Raw genomic sequence first — 25,578 nt, forward strand, 5'->3', positions numbered from 1 at the left:
GTGGAAATTGTCTAGGGCTTAAAGCTCTGGGAAAAGGTCAGGCTGGTTGTTTTGTAACCTAAATTTAAGCTTCTACGTACTAAAAATGCCAAGGAAGAAATATCCCATATCATAAGCCAGTTCCTTAAAAAAAGACACACTTTTGACAACTGCTTAATTGAAAGCAAAGCTTATTTTCAATACAATAGGAATGTATTTATGTTTGCTGTTTTGCCATCTGCGTAATTTCCAACTTAAAAGGATGTCAGTTATTGCATAATTCTACTGGCCAGTGAGCCATTTACACCAGCTCCTGAAGTAGGAAATAAAATTAAAAAAAATATTATTCTTTATAGCTATATATCTATTTATCTATTGTCTATCTGCTGCTGGGAGCTGCTGAGAGACCTGCTGGCGTACCTTATGGATCTGGCGTCAGGAAAGGCTGCCTGTCATAGAATGCTCTCAGCTCTTCTGTGCCAGGGCACTGCAACAGGAGGCTGCGGGGGGTTTCCACCTGACCATAACGTGAGTAACTAATACTGCGCGTGTTGCCTGTGGTGGAGGCTGAAAATTAAGGGCATTATCTCACCAAAGAGCCTCACCCATAGAGGCTTCACTCAAGACTGCAGCTCCTAACTCATTCCAGGCTGAGCGTGAAGGCTTCCTACCCATAACGGGAGTGAAACCCTGCCTTGCTTCTGCTTGGGGTTCTGCTGTGGCGTTTGGCGATGGCGGATTTCATCGCTGGATGGTGTACCCTGACATGTGCATGGGAGAGCGTGAGCTGAGCTGGGGCACTGAAACCATGAGAAGGGCAGCAACCTGGAGGATATCATGTGTGGTGGAGGAAGGAGGCACCTGGGGGGGAGCGGAGACAGACAGAAACACTTCTCCATGCAAACACTGCCTAAAAAAGGGGTCCCTAGAGTAGCAGGAGTGTTTAATGTGTGAGTTTGGATTTTGTCTCTGTATTTCCTTATGTTTGTGTTTGTTTATTTATGCTTTAACATGAGAAACATGGTGGAGGATGATGGTTTGTTCTCAGTTAAGGTAATTACTGTTATTGTGCAGAATCAGAATATAATTCAAATTGGAAGCCTTGGGAGATTCTGACTATTTTGGAGCAGAAAGGGATGTCAGAGCCGGTTGCTCAGGGCTTGATGCAGCAGGGCCATGGAAACCTCCACACGTGGGGGCTTCACAGCCTGTTGGGGACCCCGTGCCCTGCCTGGATGGCCCTGGGGGAAACATTTCTTCTAGTGGCAGCCCTGGGAATGAGAGGCGAGTCCTGACCGGGCATGGTGCTAATGCTCTCATCTCCCCCTGCTCGGCTGATGCAGTTACTGCCACAAGGTGAGTCCTGATTGTATGGCCATAATCCTCAGAAAGAGTGTGTGCCTTTCATTTTTCTTTTCTTTTTCATTAAATTGTTAATAAAGGCATCCAGATATCAGAATGAAATTTATGTTGGGGAGACGTCCACTTGAGGTATCTTTTTTTATATATATATATTTTTATTTATGGTATATAATATAATATATATACCATATATATATATATATATATATATATATAAAATAAATAAAATTAGGTACATTTCCAAAATCACAGTAGCACAAGTTAACTTTCCATTTTCATGCCTTCTGCTCCGATTTCCCAGTGCACTTGCTTCTGTGCTATGTTGCAACGGCTGCATTTAGACATCACCGAACCCTTTTTTTGGACAAGAAATGGAATAACACTGGCATCTTGACTGACATTTCCTCTCTCAATAAAAAACAGGTCTGCTGTTTGAAGGGGTTTGAGTAAACTACTACAGGCCAATAATAGCTACTGTGATTTCGTAACTGGGGAAAATTTCACTCATTGCAGCACTACGACCCCTGTGAAACCAACAATGCTGCATCAGTGTAGAAAAAAAGTTTGTCTCGGTGATTTTCAAATGTCCAACACATGCCTCTGTGAAGGCTGGCGGCTGACTTGGCTAGCTTTCTGAAGTAAGTTTTTGTTTCTTTCTGGTTTTCTTTGGGAAAGAAACTGTAATAAACAGTTGTTGGTTCCTAAAACTTATTCAGAGGAAATATATAGACTGATGTACATTTAAAAAAAATAGCATTTTTGTTTTTAAATGAAAGGCAGAGAGAGCAAGGCTGCTAATCTTAATGTTCTGGCTGCTCTGCAGATTTTATTGCACAAGTTAAAGGTGTGTTTCTTTTCTCTTTGTGGTGCTGGTTGTGTCGGTAAGGAAACCAACACGCAATTCACCCCAGGTGAATTTATAAATGGAGCATGTTTATTCAGACATGCCCTCCTTCCAAGCAGAATCTACTTGCCTGGCCTATATTTACCCATAAAAAACTTGCCCAAATTTTCAGAACCAGAAGGAGAAGCGTCACCCCGAGGCCAGGACCGCAAAGTGCCCGCTGCCCTGGGACTGCGTGCTGGCGACGTGATTGAGCGAGCTGGCCCAGGGCTGGCACTTGATCCTCTTGGGATCATTTCTTGCCAGGTCTACTGGGTACCACCAGCCACGGTGGCATGGCTTTTGCAGCTGGTTTAGTTTTGCCTTGCAGAATCGTCGTCCTTGCCTGTTCAAGCTCTCTGTACTTGATGTTCTCCACAAACTCTCTAGCTCCTACTTGATGTTCTCCACAACCTCTCTAGTCTCATGAGAAGCTTAGGTATTACTAAAATTTTTTAGGCCTTTGTAGGGTTAGAATAAAGCTTCTGAACATGAATTTCAAATGCATGCTTCACCACAAATAAAATGAACCTTTACATTCATTGAACTTTAGCATCTCCTGGTTTTCTAGGGCATCATTTCTGTCTTGTGGCTATTTGAGGTTGGCAGCACTGCTGCTGACTCTTTGTGCACTTAGGCTGCATTTATGTTGCTTGGTCTGACATATTCCTGGGAGACTTATTTCCACTTGCTGTGCATTTAGCTACAGCCTGGGCAAAGCAAGGGAGTCTATTTTTCAGTTCATGTTTTTTCTTTCCCCTTCCTTTAGCCTCAATCTTTCTGTCTTTCAGGGTACTAATTTGACTATTGTTCTGAAAAACACATTCTCTGCTAAATGTAATTATTGGTGATAAGTCGTAGAAATCACTGGATAGGCATGTACAATTTTACACTGGAGGTACTGGAGAGGTATTTTGACAGTAGCAGGTAAAGTACTAGAAGGAAAATTAGAACATCCATTAATTTTGAATCTGCATGGCATTTTGTGGATGTTTTTGCACATACTTCCCCCCTCCCCAAGTTTTCCTCTGGTGTCACTCATATGTTGCCTCCTCTTGAAACCAAGAGAAATTTAAAGCTTTCCATGAATTTTAAAAACAAAAAGGTTTTTATTTCTATTGCGAAAGAACTTGGTTAGAGCTTTTATTGAAAATAACAGGCAACTGAGGCTGACATCTGAAGGCCAGTGCTGTCAGATCCTAGTAGATGGTCATCAGTTTTGGCAGAGGACACAATTTTACCAACTTCTACTTAAACTTTTTGTTTCTGACTAATACAAAGATATGGACTAATTTCCAAATCTTGGCAAAAGACTCTGAAGTCTTGTAAATTATATTTTACATGTTTTCTAAACGAGAAAAGACAAGAACTCTTTTCTCTGAGCAGGTAAATGTGTGACCATAGTATCAGTAGAAGGATTCTTGAAGTGTTTTGCTTCACATGCATAGAAGTCCCTTAAGTGTACGGCACCGAAGAACCACACCTGAGAAGATCTAAGGTAATTTTGTTGTTTGTGCTATGCTGGAATTTTTTTTGTTTCACAAATGTTTGTCTAATAGGGCATGGTTGAAATGACCCTCTTAGAATCTACCGTTAAAACTTGAAATGACAGAAGCCTGAATCATGCAAGCAAAAGGGCATTACCTTGGATTTATGTGCTTGAGTCTCTTGGCACAGGCAGAACACCCAGAAAATAGAGTTTTAATCAGTAGAAATGCTCCCAAATTCTACAGGTGTGCTGCTGTAGATCACAGTCTGAACATGTCTCCCCTCTTCCCTACCCAACGGTAGGCTCATATTGGAACATGCCCAGTGCTTTAATGAATTACAAACCTGTAAAATATTTCTTTCCCTCTGCCTGTGGTAACTGCTCTTTAACCTGGCAGTGATGCCAGGTACAAACAGGCGCTTGAGGCTGACCCACGGGGAAACACACTGTGCTTGGGGACAGGGGCAGTGCCATGGAGCTGGTCCCCTATACCTCGGCCATGTACCTGGAGGTGGTGCCAAAGGATAGAGGGATCCCCCACAGCTGTGCTCAACACCAAGCATATGTGCAGGAGCTTCTTGCCAGAGCAGGTGGGCAAGAATAACCTCAGCTGGGAGCGGGGGAGAAGGCTTGGGGCAGGGTCGGGCAGGGAAAGGCATTCCTGGTGTTTCTGCTCCCGTGCTGCGCGGGGAGAGCGGTGCCAAACAACACATGCGCCGTTGGCATCTCCGATTACTTCTGCTTCTGTAAGTCAGGAGCCATTCCACTGAAGCCAATGGCACCTCATTAATGTTGAACTGATGTGAATAAAAGGCGACTGGGACATATATGTTTCCATACCTTCAAACCACTGGGTCTGATTCTACTTTTTCTCACACCAGTTTGATATTGGTACAGCTCCTCTGGCTTCCATGACATGAATCGGTATTTAACCTGGGTCAGCAAGATCTTAATCAGCTTCATTTACTTCAAAAATGTGTGCCTGGAGCTGTTGAGAAAGGATGGGTCTGTAAAAGAACTGAAGAGGGGAGGTAAGAATAGGAAAGGGATGAAGAAACAGCTCAAGGATGGAGCTTTATATTTCTTGTCCTTGTTTGCCTACAGTTTGTTGCTTTTGACAGTGACAAATGGGAGAGATGAAAGAAGGGAATGTCTCGAGTTAGTGGTTGTCTTCAGGCCGAGCAAAGCCCTGGGGTAGAAGCATGTTAGTTCTCCCTCCTTCCCTCATTTCAGCTGTTCTGTGTGTTGGGAAAAAAGAAAAAAAAAAAAAGGCCCTTCTTTTTTTTCCAATATAAAATAGGAAAGAACTACAAGGAAATGGAGCAGATTATTTTTGCCAGTTTGCCTTAGGGTTTCCCAGAATTTTTGCTACTGTACATTTATTTAAAGTAACCCTATCTGTTTAAATACACGTTGATCTCTGGCTGCTCTGAGATCAGAATCAGCCCCGCAGAATGCCTTTTGCTTGCAGTCATTTTTGTATTGTCAGTTCTTCCTCCTTGCCCCCCGCCACGCTGACCTCCACGGTATCAGGTGACAGTAGGATAAACTGCAACATATGTGGTCCCGGGCAGAAAGCAGGTTATGATCCGAAGCAATACAGGAATTGGGATCTGTTGTCGATCTCCGCAAGGATGACGGAGCAACCTGTTTCCAAATGAAGGTAGATGTTAAGATAAATTCTTTGACGACTATTATATTTTTCTTGGCATTAACCAGACGCTATTATTGTTTTGTGGCTTTGTCACCACCAATTATGAACTAAAATAACATCATGTGCAGCAAAGTGTCGCGATCCAAATCTCCTATGCCTCTTCGCAGCGACATTGTGAATAAATGAAATCAACTCCAATGATTCAGTAATGCATGTTTAATAAGATTTCGCAAAGTTATGTCAGGCACTTAGAGACGATGTTTGGAAATAAAGGCTCATTCCCTCGGTGTCCAACCCAGATGAACTGCCTCCTTAATTTTGCTGAAACAATACGTGCAGCTAAGGGTTTGCTAGAGCTCTGGAAAGTTTTTTGTTGTGTGCACTATTTAAATACTCTGTGCAATTGTCATCATTACATACCTGAAATGAAAACAGGTCTTTTATAGTGAAACTTAGGACATTATGCAATAAACTGAAATTTATTGTTTAATCCTCCAACCAAGCTATTGCACAGCAAATGGAATTAATTAAGATTTTTTGTTGTCTGTCTCAATTTCACAATAAACATATTTTTATTTGAGCAATGTGTGTATATCATGAAAGCATTTCAAGAAAAAATAAATTATTCAAATGGAGCAGCTTTGTTGTAAATCATACTGCAATTTTTCCCTTAAATGTAATTTATATCAGTATCATTTGTTAGAACTGGTAAAATACTGAAAGCCTTTTAAAAAGGTAAAATGATTTACTTTATTGTCTAGACTATATGTAAGCCATTGCTAATTAATACTGCCCTTTCTGATGGCTTTGCAACAGGCATAACTCAAACAAACCAATTATAAATGATTTTTCAATGTAAACTTTTAACAGCATAGCCTAAGGGCTTGCTCAACATAAAAGTACAATTTAGAAAACATAAGTTTTAACTAAGGTCAGGATATATCAGGCGATGATGGATGTACATGTAAAAACATCTAACTGCAGAATGACAACGTTTTCTTCAAGACTAAGCAAAATGTTGGTGGCAGTGATAAGTAATGAACTAGCCAGAAGGTTTGGGTTTGGGGTCTGGCTTGCTGGGTTTTTTGGGTTTTTTTGTTTTTGTTTTTGTTTTGTGTGTGTGTGTGCACGCGCGTTTTGGTTTTCTTGAGAGTTTTGCAAATTAGAGTTCCACAGATGCTGCAAACAGTTATGGGCTGAGTTTTAGACCTATTTTCTACAGCAGGCCCATGAGGAAGGCAGGCTTTTCCACATCATCTGCTGTCTGGGGTCTCAGGTAGAAATCAGCCCCCCTTCTTTTCCCAGCTGCTAGAGCAGAGACCCTGTGCCATGGGACTGCACCGCATGTCCTCCGCCGCCAGCACATGGTGCAGCACTGGCTGCTGTTGGTGACACAGCTCATCTGGCTTTAAGTTTCCAGCTACTGAATGGAAAACGTCGTGGCTCTGCAATGCAAAGCCCTGATCTAGTATATCCTAATGTCACAGGTTTAAGCTTGATCACCATTATGGAGGGGTAAAGTCTGGGGAGAAGATCTCTGTTTGACGAGGTGGTGCTTGACTTCTCCACACTGTCTTCAAAACTATTCATCCTTATTGTCTGTCTTTCAACAGCCTGAGTGAAGCTGGCACAAGCTCGTATCATGTGCTGTATCTAATTTGGTAGAAGCAGTCACATGCCCGTAGTGTGATCTGTATCAGATTTGTACGGCTGAGTCATCTGGTATCAATTCTCATGGAGAGAAGGCTCCATAGCTGCAGACCCTCACGTGTTCCCGGAGCTCCCGCTCCCGTCTTGTAACTCATTTATCATGGTTCTGCCATAGCTCTGCTCCTCCGCCATCTCCCCAGCTCACTCAGTGCCTCTTCTGTAGCTTGGGAGTGTCTTTTCCCAGCCGCGCAAGCCACCTCATCCTGGACTCGGCAGTCCAGTAAGTCACCCAGGTTTTGTAAATGATTCCTGAACCTCTCACTTTGCTGCAGAGAGCATAAGAAATCAGAGGTTGCCAATACATCCTTCCTTCTCCTTTGAGAAGTCCATAGCTTCGCCTTCCCTCACATGTGGTGTCTCCAAAGTCTCTTGCAAAGAGGCAGGAGAAAATTGTTCTTTATCAAGCTACTTCATTCTTTTCTCAGCTGAAAACCTTTGTCCTGGTCATCAACACACCACCTGCTGTGACAGTGCCTGGCTCTGCCACCTGCAAGATGTAAGGAGAAGACAGCCAAAGGCATAACCACGGTTCCACAAAACATGGGTGGAAACTGTGCATTGGAGCCGGGTCACCAGGTTATCAGCCAACCTCTGACTGAAGGTCCGTCATGTTGTTGAAGTAAAAACCAATTTTTTCCAGGCAGGTAAAGGCTAATTCATTTTTTTTTAAACAAAACCACTGCCGCCTTCTATATTTATTAGAATTCCAACCTTATTGACCAAATGGTGGATGTGGACAGTTGTTGGTGAAACCCAATGGATGCTCAGAAAAACAAAAAGTTACAGCTTAGTTGAATTAGAAACATTTATAACTTCTGCTGTCATAGTTATTTGTTCTCCCTGCTTGTGAGTGAAGTCGTTCCACTGATGCGGTCTCCCCGTTTTTTTTCTTGTCATCTATAATTACGCTGAAGGGATTAATAATCATACATTTTACCCAGTGTCTCGGCTTGCTGACAGGGCATTGTTTAATGAGAACACAATCAGTGTCCTGGCTCTTTGGGAGAGCCAAGGCAGTGCTCGCAGTGGAAAACACTGAAAATAAACATGTGGGAGCTTAAGCGCTCTTTAATAACTCCTTCTGCTTGTTTGGTTAGCAATTTTGATGATTTTTGTCCGTTGTGCCTGGCTCTGCTGCTGTAGAGGCGTAGTTATTTATGGTGCCGGAGGAGGTTATGATCTCTTTATATAAACTAGGGGACAGAGGTAGAAGATAGTAAATTCTGAGTCATAGTAAGTGTTTTAGTTTTGCAGCTCTAAGGCCAAAACCAAACATCTGCAAACAAGAAGCACAGGGTGGATATTTTCCTCCCCAAGTTTTAAATCATTAAGAAATAGTGGTTGATATCCTTAATATTAACCATTAGATCAAAAATTAGCTGTTAGACCATAAAAGAATTTGGATACTGATGCGCCAAGTACTTAGAAAAGTTATGTGTTTGTTACATAGGCACACTTGGCCCTGCCTGCAGCTTTTATTTCTACTTAGGTATTTAGGTTATATTTGCTAATGGCAAGATGACATTACAAAATGGCACTGCCCATGTGTTGGAAACAATTACTCGATTATTCCCTTCTCAGAGGTGCCACGGGCTGGGGCCACGGAGCTTGGGACCATATGTGCTTCATCTGAAACAAAGGGTTTTGAAAAGGTCTCGGCTGGGTGAGACGCATACCGCTTGCAGCATTGCAGTCCTCAAGTGTTGTGACTTTTGCAGCGCTCACCAAGTTTTTTTAGTGAGCACTTGGCTGCCTTTTGTCCCCCGGAGGTGTCCTGGGCTGCTTGCCCTGCCGGGGAACATGGACAGTTTCCACGGGACGTCGGGAAGGGCTCAGCCTCACAGCAGCAGAGAGCTGTAGCTCAGGCCACACTTTTCCCTCCCCAGCCGGAATCCGCAGCAGCTTTGCTTTGTGGTGTGTGATGGCTTTGGCATTTCCTGCGCCACAGCTCGGCTTGGGCAGGGCAGGGAGGGAAAATGATAATCCCCTTGGTGCTGGTGTTTAGCACCTAGCTGGCAGCATGCCCCGTGCACGCCAGGGGATTAGCGCGGGGGACGGAGCTATGCTGCCCGGAGACTTTGCCATCAGTGAAGTGAAACGTCACTATAAATTAGGAGAAAGCAAGAGAGTGCCTGTTGACATATAGTCAGACAAATCCTCGGAGCTCAACTGATGCTCAAGGTACCAATAGTTGTCCTGGGTGCTGGTCCAAGGCCCTGGAGCACCAGAAGGTACCACAGAACCAGTGCTGCAATACCCAGTGCCTCGCCACGTGGCCATGGCACAGCAACAGGCTGCTCTCAGCTAGTGTTAGGGGGACTTGGACACCCAACCCCGTGTCAACCTCCCCTTGGGTGGCATCCTCCAATGTAAATGCATCGGTGAGGGATGCTGCACAATGTTCCCCAGGCTTTATTAATGAGGGAAAGAGTTTTCCCTCGGATCTTCTCCAGATAACCAGCACATTATCAGGCAGCCTGGAATGCACTCTGTCCTCTTGCATTATGGGAGTGATTCAGATTTTTGCATAATATATTTAATTTGTAACTTATGTATGTGGTAATTTGGGAGACATTTGAGTAGGACATTTCCTTTTCTTGTTGCTGCTAGTGCTTAAAATGATGAAAATTTGTTCCTTCTCAGGCAAACTACGTGGGAAGGGTAGCCAAGAGCTCAGGCTGTGGGCGGTGGGACTGCAGGGGCCAGCAGCATGTTCAAAAAAAGTATATATTAATGTGGAACACAAGGGAGGGATTTTTTTCCTTTTCTGCATGCGCTTCATTTTTCAATGACAGAAGCTGCCTTTGAAAGACAAGAACAGTATTTTTTGCACAGGCTCCCTTTTCCCTTCAGAACCTCAGTATTACAGGTGGGTCAGTTTAGCTGGCTGTTGTACTTGCTCCCACAGGGCATGCTGGGGGGGAATGAGATTGCTCCTGCCCTCCTTACCGCCTTTGTTTTAGGGCAGTTTTGTATATACAATTATTTATAATTTCTCTAAGATAACTTGTATTTACTATACTACATATTTCCTTTATTATATAATTAAATTAATGATACAATTAAATTAATGAATCTATTTATCTTTTTTCAGATGGTTGGAAACTGCCAGAACCTGAAGAAACACCAAGAAACACATATCTAGGGCACCCCACAGGAGTCATTGGTCCATTACTGACCTCATGCTCTTTTAACGTGCTGGTTCAAGAGTAGCCTGGAGGGGTTAGCCTGGATGTTGCTCCTCATGCCTGCACACAGTGCACACGCATGCACACACGGGCAGCAGCACAATGGCACCTGAAGCCCAGAAAGCCCAACAGTGTCTGGAGGCTGGAACCAAGACCTAACCATCACCTACCCTAGTGCCATCCCTGACTGTGCAATGGTCATTTCTCACCAGCGTACTTTCAGTCTGCCAGTACCAACCCTCAGCAGCTCTCCTGACAAGCTCTTGTCTTCCTCTCTGCTTGGTCATCTGCACTGGCTCGGTACTTCTCACCTGCTCGGCGTCTGGGTACTTGCGCAACATCTGCTCTGAGATGCCTTGCAAGCAAATGCCCTGCAAATCGCCCTGTGCTTTGCAGAGTGAATTCCCTAACGACACTCTCATTAATAGTTCTTGCTGCCAAATGCTGTTTGCTCTTAGTCTCAGAACTGTCTGCATTAATAACAAGTACTTCCACTTGGAAATTATTTACACGAAATACTGGGCTCATGTCACTGCCACAGACAGCAGCTCTGGACTGGGTGCAAGGGAGACTCTGTGATGAATCCACGGCACTGGGACAGTCCATCAGCAGCGCATCCCTCCTGCAGTCCATCCTGCAGCAGCCCAAGGGTGAGGCCGCCTGGCAAAGGGACTGCAGCGGCTTCCCAGCAGCACTGCCGCTTCCTTCCCGTAACCCACACACGTCAGGGGCTAACGTCCTCAGGACAGGCCAAGTGCAAGTTGGTATTAATACATTTGGGTCTAGGATGAGACCCAACAGGTTTTTTCATCTTTGAGGAGATATATCTCTCTGAATGTCACGCGTGGGGGGGGGCACATGGGAGGGCACGATGACACCAAGCAACACCAGTAGCAATGACCGGCAAAAGCAAATGCCAGACAACGGTTGTCTCTCCAGGATGCTTCCACAGAGAACTGTGAATTTCCATACCCTCTTGGCTGCCCTGCCTGAGATGATAAGTGCTCAAGCCCTTCACAGCAAAAAAGTCCTGGGAAAGGCAGAACTATTTGTTGTGATAAAGGCTGGCTGCACAGTTTGGGAAGATGAGCTTGTCAGGGATGCTGCTGCACTCAGGCTGAACCTGTGGGAAGTGTGCCTGTTCCTAATAAATGTTGTGTGTATTTATGTGGCAGTCATTGTGCTTTGCAAGGATGGAGTCGCAGAAATAATTAGTTAAGAGCATGAGGTTTTTGGCACAGATTCCCTTTCTCGAGTAGCTGTGATGTTCGTATATAAGAAAAATTGATTTGGCATCTAGACAGGATTTCAGCACGCTCATGGTTATGGAAATCAGCTATGGGCATGGAGGAAATCTGTATATTGATTCATAAACTGACTTGATGACTTGTTCATGCTTTAATATTTTCATAGGCTTTTACCCAAAATAGAAATGTCAGTAGGTACCACTTGACTGTGCTACAGCACAATCTAAAATGGTGGGAAGAATGCGGGGAAGAAAAAGGATTTACTGTTAGACAGAAACCTTTACTGTCTGTGCTGATTATTTTTGTCCTTACATAAGTTTTTTGTCATTGCCCTTGCTTATTGTGGTAAAATGTGCACCTATATGAGACCCAGAGAAAAATGGTTTCCTGTGAAAGACCTGAAAGACCCCCAGTTTCAGGGACACTTTTTCTGTTGCAGTTGCTCAGGAAAGCCAGTCCTTCTACTCACACAACCATGCACCGATACTGCCAGAACCGCCGTCACTGCACATACGTTATAGCACGAGAACAATGAGAACAACGAGAACAACTTTACTTTGGTATCATGTAGTAGGGCAGAAGCCAGCATGACTTGCTGACTCTTTTTTTTTTTTTTTTTTTTTTTGTCAGACTGGTTCTGGGGGTGTTTAGTCAGCATCAGCACTGATCCCAGACTGCCTCGCAAAAAACACCTACTAATACACTGACTCCTCATGAACATGTTTCTCTGCAGGTTTAAAATCTTAATCCCTGAATAATACCTCCACCTGCCTCGTGGTTTTCTTTGGAGACCTTCCAGCGCTGACCAATCTTGACCCTATTTGACTGAAGGTATGTGGGCTCGAAATGGGGGCAGTGTGGCTGCTGGCCATTATTAAAATGAACGGAAACTATGTCATGTATAATTTCATCTAAGATCCAGTGTGATAACGATATGCGACCAAATACTGATCTCATTTGCAACACTGTGCTTCCGCTGTGACTTCAGAAGAAATCAATGGGTGTAATGTAAGATGAGTCACAGCACGTACACTGTGCTATAGCAGGGAGAATTTTCTCCATAATAATGTCTCTTCTGGCAAGACAGAGGAAAAAAAAGCCTGAAAATCTATACTATATTGAACTGCACAGTTCAGGAAAGAGGCCTTATACAGAACAGTACATTTCTGAACGTGTAGATTGTTCCTTGTGGACTAAATCCCCCCTTAAGACACTTGGTCACTCGTTTTCACCAAATTTCTGCAAGTCTTTTCCACGACTGGTGTGTAGGATTGAAAGATCTCTGGGGCCTTGTTTAAAACTATGGTGTTTGGACACCACCTTACATACTGGAAGCACTCACGGAGAAACCAGGGAGGTGTCTCACGATGCCTCAAGGTGGACTGCTAGAAACGTGGAGGAATTTTTGTCTCCTCAGGAAGAGACAAGAAGGCCGTTTTGTCATTTGGGGTTGGCTTCCTGCTGCTTATTAAACAGCCTGCCAAACTTGTGGCTAATGAGTAATTTAAATGTAGTTTGAAGGCAGCTTTTGTTTCCTTCAACTGCTATTTTAAGACAGATCCCTTAAAATTAATTGGCTGATGAACTGTATAATTGATGCTGCCGACATAGCGTGCACCGGCCAAAACTGATGGGTAGCGAGAGCACTGGCATCTTGGTAGAGGCTGCTCTAAACCCTGCGGAGAACCTCTGCTGGCCCTCTCTTATTGCTCCTGGGTAGGAGAGGGCATGTTTAGTTTTCTGCTTACTCTATTCCCTTTTGTACTTGTTCATTTGCTAGGTGCATAAAGGAGAGGAGGTCACTTGTGCACATGGGATAAAGAGGTATTATGAATTCTAAAGTGTTTGCTTTATTGGGAGAAGCGCAGCGAGCAGGAGAGCGCAGGAACATAATGTGTGAAATTTTAATGAATGCTGTGCCAAGTGTTTGTGCGGGTTTTTTTTTTCTACCTGTAGCAGCTTTATTCATTTGGGAGAGTACTGCGTACAAGATATTCTTTAGTAGTATGCTGGCTGCTGTTTAGTTTTAATAAATTAAATCCTTTATATCAATGTAATATTCTTTAGACAAGCACTTCCAAGACAGATTAGAAACGAACTTAAGGGGATTAAAAGCTTCTCTTGCTAAAAACAATGTTTCAGATGGGAAATCCACTTATTTATGTCACTTTCAGTGGACTACATTTGTCTTTAATATGTTGCTACTGCTAAAGAAAGCCCTGCTTTGCCCATGACTGCAGCCTTTCTGCTCTGCTTTACATACACAGTGTTGTTTATTTTCTTCAGTACAGTAAGTCGCTTTGGGAAAGATTGATGGCTTCCCAGAAAACTGTGAGCAACCATTTTCTTTCTTATTTAGAGAAAACAAAAGATTTAATGGATCTGGTGTTTTAAATAGCATCAGACTTTTTTTGTAAATAGGAAACTGTGCAAATGGAAGGTAGGAGCAAGGAGAAAAATCTGCTTTGATTTTCCCCTTGCTGCACGGTAGCTGGCTGAAAACAGTGGCTGGAAGGTTCTTGCTGTCTGCAAAATCCTGAACATCTTGGGAGCAGCCTGGTTTAGCTGGTGTTAGCTGGGGTCTGTGCAGCGGACTGAGAGGGAGGCACTAGCTCACAAGCTGTTCCCTCTAGCTTGTACCAGGTTATCGATTTCCGTATGAAACGCTTGTCCCAGTATGCAGTGCGATGGTATGTCAGTCCCAGTGGTGGGGCCTCTGGTACCAACCCAAAATCTCTTGAACACAGCGTGCAGAGATCTGATTTGGTATAGCACCGCTCTGCAGGTATAAAAACTGTTGTGGGGCTGGCTGTACATGAGATCAGATGCTGTCCGTCCATGCCGCACTAGCCATCTACTGCTCCATCAGGAGACATCCAGCCAGCAAAAGCTGAGTGCTCTGGTCAACCCAGCCGAGCCACAGCCAGACTGCTCTCCAGAGGCTCATCGTGTTTGTCCTGCTGGATATCTGGTCATGCACAGATGTCTGGGACCATTAACAGGATGCCTTTCAGTCCTGGGCTCTGCTAGGAGCTTCTCATTAATCACCACCAAGTCACACAATACCGACCTGGAAATGGCTGGCTGTCCTCTGATGCTCTGGCGCTGTGAAAGTTCAGCAGGGCAGGATCTACCCCTGTGGAATAAATGAGGAGGATGTCATGGGGGATGAGCAATGAGAAGGTTGAATACTCTGAGTATTCACACAGTTTTAAGAGCGTATTGCAGCCCCATAAGAGAGACAACGCAGCACATTAACTTTACCAGCATCTGCACTGGGCAATCTGAACTTTCAGGTCACCTCCTGGAGTACAAAAATGCACACTTTTGGAGTCCACTCCCCACAGCTGTTGAATGCAATGAGCTCAGAGAAGGTTCTAGGACATGGCTGATCTCCTAAAATGGTGCAAGAAGGGAGACCTCCTCTTGAGGCTCCTTACAAAGCATCCGGGAAGGGAAGGAGCCTGAGGAGCCTTTGAGGACAATTTGGCTTTACCTTTTCTTAAGTGAGTTAAAAGTTTTCGGTCTGCAGTGAGGACAGAGCAAATGATCAGACTAAAAATGAAAACTAGAAGAAATAAGAGAAATTAATGTTTTAATTGGAATGAGGCCTTCAGTCTACTTGTTGCCATTTGCATGTACAACCATGCAACCACAGTGCTTGCTCCTTACGTGACGGCCCCGAGAGCTCGGCTGTAGTTCATGGATCTGTTGTTAATTGCGTGGCAGATAGCTTGAGCAGAGGGAGAGGTTCAGCCCCACAACACATGAAGTTTGTCTTGCTGTGTCCCTGACACAGTGCTGGGTTTTGTTATTTTAGACACACCTGCTCCCATCATTACTTAAAACAGTTGCAGAATAATTTCTATTCCATCATGTTTCATTAATCAGTAAAGAAGTATTTATTTAAATGGTTTCCCAAGTAATTTGTTTCCTGGTACCTGCTTTAACGAAGATCATTTCCCTTAATGTTTTCAGGCCATTGATACTCTAGGAGCCACTGTCCACGTTCTGTCAGTCTTCAAACACTGTTAGTGTCCCCTTTCCACGCCCAGAAGCTGATGCTGAGATTGAATTGTAGTGCATCTGATCAAGAAAGGGATACACTTTCAAAGCAAAGCCCAAGGATTAAGTTGCACGACTCCACTGGTATTCAAATGGGCCCTACAGTGAGGCTTTGTATTAACCTTGTATTCCTAGGATTGTATGAGAATAGGCTGGTAAGCAGAAATTAAACCACCATCTTTATTTTTAATTATTTTGTTCTGTTTTGTTTTCTGAAGCCAGATTTCACTCCTTTCCCCAAACCCACATTTTTTTTTGCTAGTCATAGCATTTATCAGACATCTAAATCCTTATATATTGCACATGATAACAAGAGCTGACTGAAATTTCACCACTAGTTTTAGAGTGAAGAGGGTAGGTTCATTTTCTGCTCAATAATGATGGGCTTTTCTGTCAGTGTAGCTGCTATGTGTCCACTGGTCATAGCACCTGGGGATAAAACTTATCTACATTGCTACATGGCTTATCTGAAAAAGAAAAAACCCTCACCATTCAAGAAAAAAAATACATAATTAGGATCAGGGCTGGAATTTCACTGGGAAATGTGGTATAAAAATGCTTCTCATTTTAAATTAAGCTTTCAATGGCAAGTGCTTGGCTTTCAGCAACTCTGCTGAAACTCTTTTAATTGAAGTTCCATGAAAATCTGGGGAGTTCAGCTCAAGTTCACCTCCCAAACCCATCCTGATTTCATTAAAGATCTGATCTTTCTTTATTTGCCAATAAAATATATATGTGTGTGTATGTGTGTATAAATCAGTATCTGCTATATAACTGGTTTTTTTTTTTTCTTTAAAGGAACAGTTTCCCTTTTCTTTGTGAAAGATGAACTCTGCTCTGTGCGTGCAGTGAGACAGAAGGAACAATCCATGGGAGATCCTTCCCACTGCCCCCCCGGTTGGGATTTGGAGTGCAGGACACACTTACTGCTTCCCTCATCTGACGCACGTTCTGCAGCAGCTGTGGTAACCTCACCATCATCTCTTGTGGCCTGGTTAGGGACAGCGAAGGCTTGGGGCGGTTTGGGTGCTGACGCAGTAGAAACACCATGATCTGCATGAGCTGAGGCTTGAGCCTGCCTTGGTCAAGCTTAGGGTATTTCCGTGTTATTTGCACGTCACTGTTTTCTGTTCCTCTCTCTAAGACCCAATAAAGGTCTTGATTATTTGGAAGGAAGGGTCTTGCTCAAGACTTATACAGTGATTTTATAATTTTTTTTTAACTATTTTTTTATTTTTAGATGTAACCCTTCAGTTTTATTCCTTTTCCAGCTGCAGTGGCCAGATACATCTGTAATGGCACCAGGGGGCTGTGGCTATTTATACCAAGGCATGGTATCTCTTTGCTAAACCGGTCAAATAGTAAGCCATGTCCTCAGAAATTACATCCGTACATCAGAGGTTTTCAACTTGACTAGAAGGTCCTTTCAAAGCAGTGAATTGTGAGACGTTTGTCTTGCCCCTTCTGGGCAGAGACCAGCGTTCCCTTTTCCTTCAAACTAAGCTCTGTTGTGCAGGTTCCCGTGGGACCAAGAGGAAGGATTCCTGGGAATTGCTGGCATTCCCATTTTTATTTTTTGCAAGACTCCAGATGAAAATGTGTGGCAAACGGTGTAAATCCTGAGTTCCCCAGGGCAGAGAACTGTGATATACGCGAGTCCTGTAGCAGCCCACTGTGCAGCAGCATGCCAATGGCTCTTCTAGGAGTTCTCACTTGAACACCCGTTTTTCAGCTTTGCCCCACTCCAGGAGCAGTAATTGGTGCTAGGGTCTTTCATTCTCTGCTATTATTTTGTTTCTACTTTTAGTGCGACTACTACCTGCTCCACCATGCTCCTTGCAAGCCCTGCATGTCGCTATCTGCAAGTTTAGTGGAGCAGATCTCAGTGTTTCTGATCAGGGTCCAGCTGGAACTGCACATCTTTGTTTCATGTATTTAATATACTCAAAATGCACTAAATGACAGTTTATAATATCATTATCAACAGTTAAAGACATTATAACTTCAAGAAATGAAAAGAAAGTGCAGCCATATGTGGAAATGCTTTATTTTGTGCACTTTTAACCCTCACAATAGTTCAGCTGCAAAAATGGGGACAGCGGTGAGAGGCAGGGAGAAAATCGTCGGTCTGCAAAATCATTTTTCAGCTTTCCCTCCTCTGCTGTCATGAAAGAACACTGCACTATTTGGATGGTAAATAACAACCGAGGACTAATTTATTTTTCTTCATAAAATTATTTCTTGAATTGGATTCAAATGTGTTCCTTATTACACGGTTTGATAATTCAGTGATGCTTTCCCCCCCATAACATACGAGCTGATTTAAACCTTCACTCCAAACAGCCTCGGGCTTATTAAGAACAGTGTGGACTGAGTATGGATTAGGTTTAAAAGTAATAAAAAAGTAGACCTGTTGGTTAGGTGAAAAATTCACTATCAGATTCCTGAGTGCAGCTTTCTTTTCATGTGCAAACTGCATTAAATGAGGCATTTAATTCAACAAATCCATAGTTCTGATCCACCAGAAATAGAGACTGGGTTAGTTCAATTTGTAACAAACGATCTCCATATGATCAAAGTCCTGAGAGCTGATTCCAACATACTGCTTAAATTAGTCTAACACCGAAGTGTTTGGCTCTGGGACAATATTTGGAATGTCTTACCAGGAGAAAAATTCCTCTGCACACATGGTTCCAATATCTGGGAATGCCAACCTTGCTTTTTAATGGGCTGACAGGGAGCCTCCGTGCTAACTTTCTGACTCCAAAAAGTTCTTGTGCTGTCACCCGCAAACCAGCTTGGATAATTTTTCCTTGGCTTCCTTATTAAAGGCTGAATGAAGGGATTGTGTGGCTTTCTTAATGTCACTTGGTCTGCTTGCCATAAATTCAAGCACTCATGATGAAAGCTCCACTTATATTTCGCTGGGAAATGGAATCAAGGAGAATGCACCCTCGTTCACAATAAATAACTAAAGTTGAGTTATTAAGTGTATTTCATATACCGGTGCCTTATTACATCAGCAGTTGAGATAATGGCTTCTTAAAAATACCCTTCTACTGCAATCTGTGGAGAGCAGGGTGCACATAGGCATCGCTCTGCCTGCAAACCGAAACGGCCGGCTAGAGCAATAACTTAGGACTGTATTAACGAATATCAAATATTTACATTTTTACATGCTGCTGTCTGTTTAGATTAAGCAACCATAGCAATAACAGCAGTCAGCAGCGAGGGCCATATTTGCTCGAGCCCTGCCAGGGAATTCTCAGCTGGGATTGTTTGTTTGCTTTGTGCACTGAAGACTTGAGCTGTTTACGTTGTAGCTCCAGTTTTAGAGAGTGCTAATTACGCTCTGCTGCCGAACCCCTCTATTGCCCAGAATGTGCCATCCTGCAAAAATACTTTGCATCAGTCTTGGGGAAAGCAATCTGACTCGCGGCAGGCAACAAAGGGTGCCCCAGTGCTTTATAACTGTTTTTTTTGGGGGGTGTGTGTGTGTTGTTGGTTTGTTTTTTTGTTTGTTTGTTTTTTATGTGGGAAGCAGCGCTAAATAGAAGTTCATGCCTTTAACTTTGCTTGCTTTTTCTTTTTTTTTTTTTTTTTTTTTTTTTAAGGAACGGACAACACTTTCAAAGTGCTTGGCTGCATTTCCTCTTGCAATTTCACTGCTTTTTATGGAAATTCTTAATGTGAAATTGGCTGATATAATTCAGCTAGAGGGCTGCGTAGTAGCTATCTGTCTATTTACATACATTAAACGTGTGTGTCATTCTTTACATTTTCCCCTCATTATTGTATGTGCAGTGAGATGTAATAAATTGACACTCACCCAGGAACAGACAGAGCTGACAGTGAGTAAATGCCCTGATTAGCATGTTATTGTTATAACTTTACAGTTCCTTCCTGATTAGTTAAAATATATGTTGTATGGCTATGAGATTATTTTTAAATCTGTGCTACGCATTGCTCGATACTTCATAACAGCCAGAATGGGAGAAGGAGGCAGGATGAAGGATGAAAGGTTGGCACTCAGAAATTCAGCAAAACCGCCATTTTCATGGTAACTATTCTGAACAGGTGGCTAAGTAAGCCAATTAAACAGACTTTAAGAACAAATTATGATAGTAATCCATTGTCTGGGATCATTGAAATGCACTGTGTGGAATCTGTTCCCCAGAGCCGCCTGAATAATGAAAATCTATTTTTGTATAATTTTATTGTTTTTCTATGTTCATTAGATGTTCAAAGGGTCCCCAGCTCCTTTTTTTTTTTTTTCTTCCTTAGGAGTGGATGGAGGGGAAAGGGTCCAGAATTTTTGAAAAAGGGTATGATCTGATTTAAAACAAAAAAAAAAAATATTATTAACATTTAAGAACATCTTTTCTTTCAAACAAAACAAGTTTGCTGATGAAATTTTATAACCATTTTAGAAAAAGAATACTTTTAATACAAGTTGAAAACCTTCAACAGCTTCATAGACAGGAATGAACAAAGCTCAAAGTCATTCTGACAGAAATATTTTGATCAAAAAAGCGTCTGGCAAAGGCCAGTAAAGAAAGTGTGAAATATGAGAGGAACTAATTACAGGCATTTTAGCTTCAGCGGAGGGCTCTGGAGACGGAGGGACTTCTCTCCAGTTTTGGGGAAAGATTACCGGAGGGTGGGGAGGACAGTGCTCCTGAGCTGGTTCAGCCCTCTCATCGCCAAATCTCTCGTTTCACTGGCACAGATCGAAAGTTAACACAACTTTTGGGCTGCAACTAGTAGTTGCCAATACAGACCATCTCCTCTGCATGGTCTTGCTCAATGATACACTGGTGTTGATTAAAAAACACCCTGAAGACTGAAAAATGTCAGTCTATATGTATACCATATGTATACCTTAAAGGGTGGGCAATAGTAAATTTTTGCTTTTTTCTTCTTGGTTTTTTTTGGTTTTTTTTTTTTTTTTTTTTTTTTTTTTTTAGTTCTGAGACAGAAAGGAGTTCTCCAGAACTATTTCAGGCCATTGTATAGCAACAGCTCCGAGTTGCCACGTAGGGCTGCATTTGAACCACTGACCCAGGGACAAAATAAATTATGTGTAGGCTGAGGTATGGAGATGGTGAGTAACAGAAGAATACCGCTCCGAAATGGTTTTCACGAGATTCTGTATTCATTTAAGTAATGTAACTGTTTAGCCAATTTATTCATTTACTAAGTTCCTTTTTAACCGTCCTAATTCACCATTTAGCCTAATATGGCCTTCATTAGTTTGTTAGATATTCATCGAAAGAGATTTTAGCATAAATACAGTTCCAGAGAGGATTACCGCCCTGGGAATCTATTCTTTTAACCTACTTATTTGGCTATCGAGTATTTGTTTAAATGGACTTGCATTTACTTAGTCTTTTAATGAAGTCTAGAAAAGCTTTTCTGTAAAGGCAATATTGTTTTGTCAAAATTAGCTTATTTAAATAGTTTTCAAAGCAGGCTGAGAACAAAGATTTCAAAGCTTCAGCTCCAGCCTAATATTTACTTTTTTTACACTGTACAGTAGTTTAGACTTGCCAGAAAAAGTGCGCTTGCTTTTTTTGTTTTGTTTTGTTTAAATTTCTCTACTTCTAGTTGTGAGATATATATGTCATTTCTAGGGGTATGGAACTAATTGAGGAATATGTCCTGCCCTTGTTGAGGTGAACAGGGCAGATAAATAAAAACTCCATTGGACATAAATCTCCTCCACTAACATCAAAGAAACAGGATCCTGCTAAGTGTATTTGTATAATGCAGTAATTTATGCAAAAAGCAGCTTTTGTCAGCAATGCAACAAAGCAGCTTTGATAAATGTCCCCTAATTTATTGTCATGTATCTCAAATCAAAGTAAAACATTTACAGCCTGCATACTGAAGGAACCCAGGCCCAGGGTACTTAAAGGGTTTCTCTCCCTTTCCATCTCCCCCCCTTTTTTAAAAAAAGTACAAAAAGCTAAGTTGGGCAAAAGGTTAAAAAGGATCTGTTTCGAATGCTAAGTACTTTATACAAATTATGGGAAAAAATAATAATGAAGCCGCTTAAAGAATGGAAGAAAAGCCTGTGCAAATTCAGATTAAAAAATCCGCTTAGCTTTTCTCTTATGGGTGCTAGTTGATGAATCAGAATGTGGCCGTTAATTGTGTTTCACAGGGACAAGTCCAGTTTCTCAGGTTTTGGAGGAATAAAACAGTGACTGTAGACAGTGGCTGTTTGGAGTCAGCGCTTCCTTTCCTGTCTCGCCCGTGGATTCTTCTAAGCAGCCGCCTTTCATATGCATGGCACATTTTGGAAGCCAGATGAAGCGTGAGTTCTTGGGGGGAACTTTTATTACCGACTTCAGGCAGGAAAATCTCACCCTAGGAGAGGAGAAGGCCAACAGTGCCACGAGCTCTGTCCCCACTGACGTTGCTGACGGTGCTCCTGCGGTGCAGAAAAGTGGTGACTTTTCTCCCTGCTTCTTGGGAGAATGATCAGACCTACCGGTCTGCCCTAGCAAAGCAGGCCGCCAGGCCTCGCATCACCGTGCATCGCGCAAAAACTGTGCAAAGGACCGCTTTATGAGGAAAGGGTGTCATGGGTGGGTACGGCTGCTAAGGCGCCGTCTGAAATGGGCTCGGCGGGATGGCTGTTGGGGGTGTTAGCTGAGCCCTGAGGTTTGCAGGGCCCTCTCTGTCGAGATTAGAAGAAAAATCAGCTGCAAAGGTGCTCTTCACACCCTCAGGGCTGCGACCGAAGAAAAATCAGCTGCAAAGGTGCTCCTCACACCCTCAGGGCTGCGGCCGAGGTCGCTGGAGCTAGACCAGGGGAGGGCTGAAATCAGCTTGCTGGAGGGAGACCATCTAATGCCTACCAAGCAGATGAGAAGTCAAAACTAGGTGGGCTGTTCAGTCACCCACGGTGTCTTTCCATTAAAAAGACCGAACGTGATATGGCCCCTCCTCAAGCCCCTTTGATATTTAGGGAGAGCAATAAATTAAGTTCTGTTTCAGTAGAGACCTAGCATGGATCCACATGTCAGTTTGCTTCAGAAGTGGACAGCATTTCTATGTTTTTAACTTAGAAAGTTCTGTTTATAATACATACAGCTTCAGGAGTATAATATCCTCTGAGTGGAGTTGTTTCAAAGTGTTTTACAACCCATCTGGTAGACTGACTCTAACCATTAGGCATGTTCTTGGAGAAAATGCCTTATTCACACAGATAGTAGTATGGTTCTGGTATTGCAAACCAGAAAAATGAAACTTTGCAAAGCCAGGTCTGCTACACCATAAAACAGAGACAAGGAGTTCACTGAGAAAGTGAAAAGGAGCAGTTGTTTAAAAAAAAAAAAAAAAAAAAGTAAAGTTTTATTTTCTTTGTGTAAAAGTTCTGCCTGCTGGGAACGTGTCTGCCTCTCCCAGCACCAGCTCGCCTCTTGAAAGAGCGTAAAGTCGTCTGTACTATGGAACAATTCACTGTAATTTCTTATGCATGTCTGTCTTTGTTGCTGTTGTCATTAAGGCACATTAAGATTATAAGCTAATATAAAATAATTTAAGCTAATATCATAATTACTAGGTTTATAATTAAGATTTTGTAAAAAAAGTATTCTGCAGCTGCAGTCGATGAAATGAGAGCTGTTCGTGTTAAAAGCATCAAAAACACGCTTAGCAAAGCTAATTGCAAGCATTATGAGTAGCCCGTTTGAATCGCAGTAAAGCCTAGAGGCCTTTGTCAGGTGTCAGGCTCCAGGAACAGGTGGTTTTAAAAAAATTAAAAGGCCAAAAAAAGCCTCCAATACAGCTAACCCCAGGGAAGAGTGTGTCATCAGCACAGGGTCAAGCAGAATATGGTACAACGGTGGCCAGAGGGAAACCACAGTCCCAGTGGGGATATGGTTTATGTGTATATAAGTATGCATAAGTATATACATATACATAAATGTATGCATAGGAAATCATGTGTGTATACATGCATATACACAGACACTCACCCCATGTGTATACGTGCTATATAGACATTATCTGTACACATAGATATGGACATTATATGTATACGTGTATATAAGTAGACATATATATACACATAGTGTACATAGGTAGGTAGCATATCTACTAAGACCACCTTACAAAAGGTCAGCAGCCCTGGTGGGTGGCTGGCTGCCCCCCTGGGTGCCAGCCCGGCCTGTGCGCTGGTCGGAGGGATCTGGTGGGGAAGGGAGCGGAGACCAGCGTGTGCTGGGGATGGAGATGCAGCCACACTGGAGGACCCACAAATGGAGGACATTGTGGTTTGCCCTGAGAGGAACAGCGATGAAAGCACACGATTTCTCCAAGGACAGCACCAGCAGCAGCACTGGAGGCAGCCGAGCTGTGCTGCAGCTCAGCCTGTTGGGGAGATGATACCTAGGTGCGCTGGCTGCACCTCCAGCTGCAGCATGCTGTGGCTTTCTGCTGACACTGTGGGACGTTGCCTGTTGCTGAACAGAGATGCTGGGGCTGGGATGCCGAGTCACGAGGCACGAGCATCACTGTGCCCCACGCGCAGGGAGGGGGCACGCCAAATGGAGCCCTGCGTCCCGTGCCATGTATCGCATTTCAGATACTGCTAATTAATCTAACACATGAAAAACAATGTAAACCAACGCCTGACATACATATATAAACAGCAAAAGGTTTAGAGGGATGTTATCTAAGTGCTGATGTTCCATGGGCAGAAGGAGACTAAACACGAGAAGCAAATCATTACATGAGATCTTTTTTTGTTCAGTTTTATAAATAGAACTAGAAATGAGAACAACATGCTCTGAGATCATGAAAAAAAATCTTTGGCCATTTTAACTTACAAACCATCAGAAAGGAAAAAGGTCACTCCCCACTGGCCGGTCATGCAGGGGACTTGGTGGAGGTACCTCAGTGCTTCAGGTCCTCATGCGAGGCAGGGAACTGGCTACACGAGCCTCACCAGCATTACGCACGTGGATTTAGAACACATCAGCTCCTACTGCTCCAAGGGGCTTGTCAGAAGGTGAAGCTGTGCCCCCAGGTGTTGAACCTGGGCTGCAAGACCTCAAAGGGCACAAGCAGTGTTGGCCACCATAGTCAGCGTGGGGAGAGGGCTGGTGAGACCTGGTGGGTCCCACCATACGCATGGCTGGTGGGGATGGCTAAGACACGTTAAGGCAAATGTTCACATTCACACACCATAGGTGGCTTTCCTTACCTCAGCTTCATCGCTCAGCTCTCCTGGCAGCAGCGGGGAACAGAAACATAAGTAGGATGGGTGAACATACAGAATAAGATGAGAAATGTCCGTGGGAGAGAGCTGAGAGGTGCGGTGGGACCCAGCACACGATTTATTGACCTCTGGCAATTTAGCTGATCGCCTGACGTGTCTCATCGTCCATGATGTAACATGAGCTGGTGAGCTCATGGTCTGCGTGTGCCCACCATCAGCCTCCGGTGAGCTTTCCACAGGACAGCTGATGGTGCTGTTTGGTTGTAAAGTCTGGCCAGGATTCCTGTAGACTGGTGAGGCCAAAGGAAAACCTTTAAAGTTAGATTTTAAATGAAAATTAGAGTGCTTACATGAAAAAGGGACACGGTCAGCAAAGCTCTTTAGCAGGTATTTCACATTAAAAATACAGTCTCCTGCAGATATCAGTGAGATTGCTCAGGCGCTGGTGCTCCCCCAACGTGTGATGGCCACTCCTTGGGGTTCTGCAGCAAAGGGGACTTATGCTCTCCTGTATTTTACATATATATATATTATATATATACAATATATATATTGATATGCTGTCTCCTGCTTTTTATATATGCCTTTTCTTCTTGCTTGTTAGAGGGATAAAGCGTTTCCATTTCCGAGCAGAGTACCTGGATGGCTGCAGCTCCTTGTCACTCCACCAAGAGCCCCCAGCCACGGCTGTGTCCTGCCCCGAGGGCTGGAGATGGTTGGTGTGGGCTCCTCCATGCTTCCCCTTCCTGAGGCGTGGTGCTGCTGTGCC

At 43.3% G+C, this 25,578-nt stretch overlaps 1 long non-coding RNA gene across 2 annotated transcripts; it reads left to right on the forward strand.

Moving 5' to 3' along the window:
* Positions 1 to 1,557: 1,557 nt before the first annotated feature.
* LOC308053574 lies at positions 1,558 to 22,320 on the forward strand. 2 transcript variants are annotated; one of them, XR_013923668.1, is made up of 3 exons: positions 1,558 to 5,376; positions 7,503 to 19,637; positions 20,545 to 22,320. It is a non-coding gene; the product is annotated as an uncharacterized lncRNA (long non-coding RNA). The 2 variants fall into 2 exon arrangements; XR_013923669.1 differs by having other exon boundaries at positions 7,503 to 16,542; positions 19,192 to 22,320.
* Positions 22,321 to 25,578: the final 3,258 nt, after the last annotated feature.

This window comes from Falco punctatus, assembly GCF_963210335.1.
Source record: "Falco punctatus genome assembly, chromosome: 14".
NCBI classification, from domain to species: Eukaryota; Metazoa; Chordata; class Aves; order Falconiformes; family Falconidae; genus Falco; species Falco punctatus.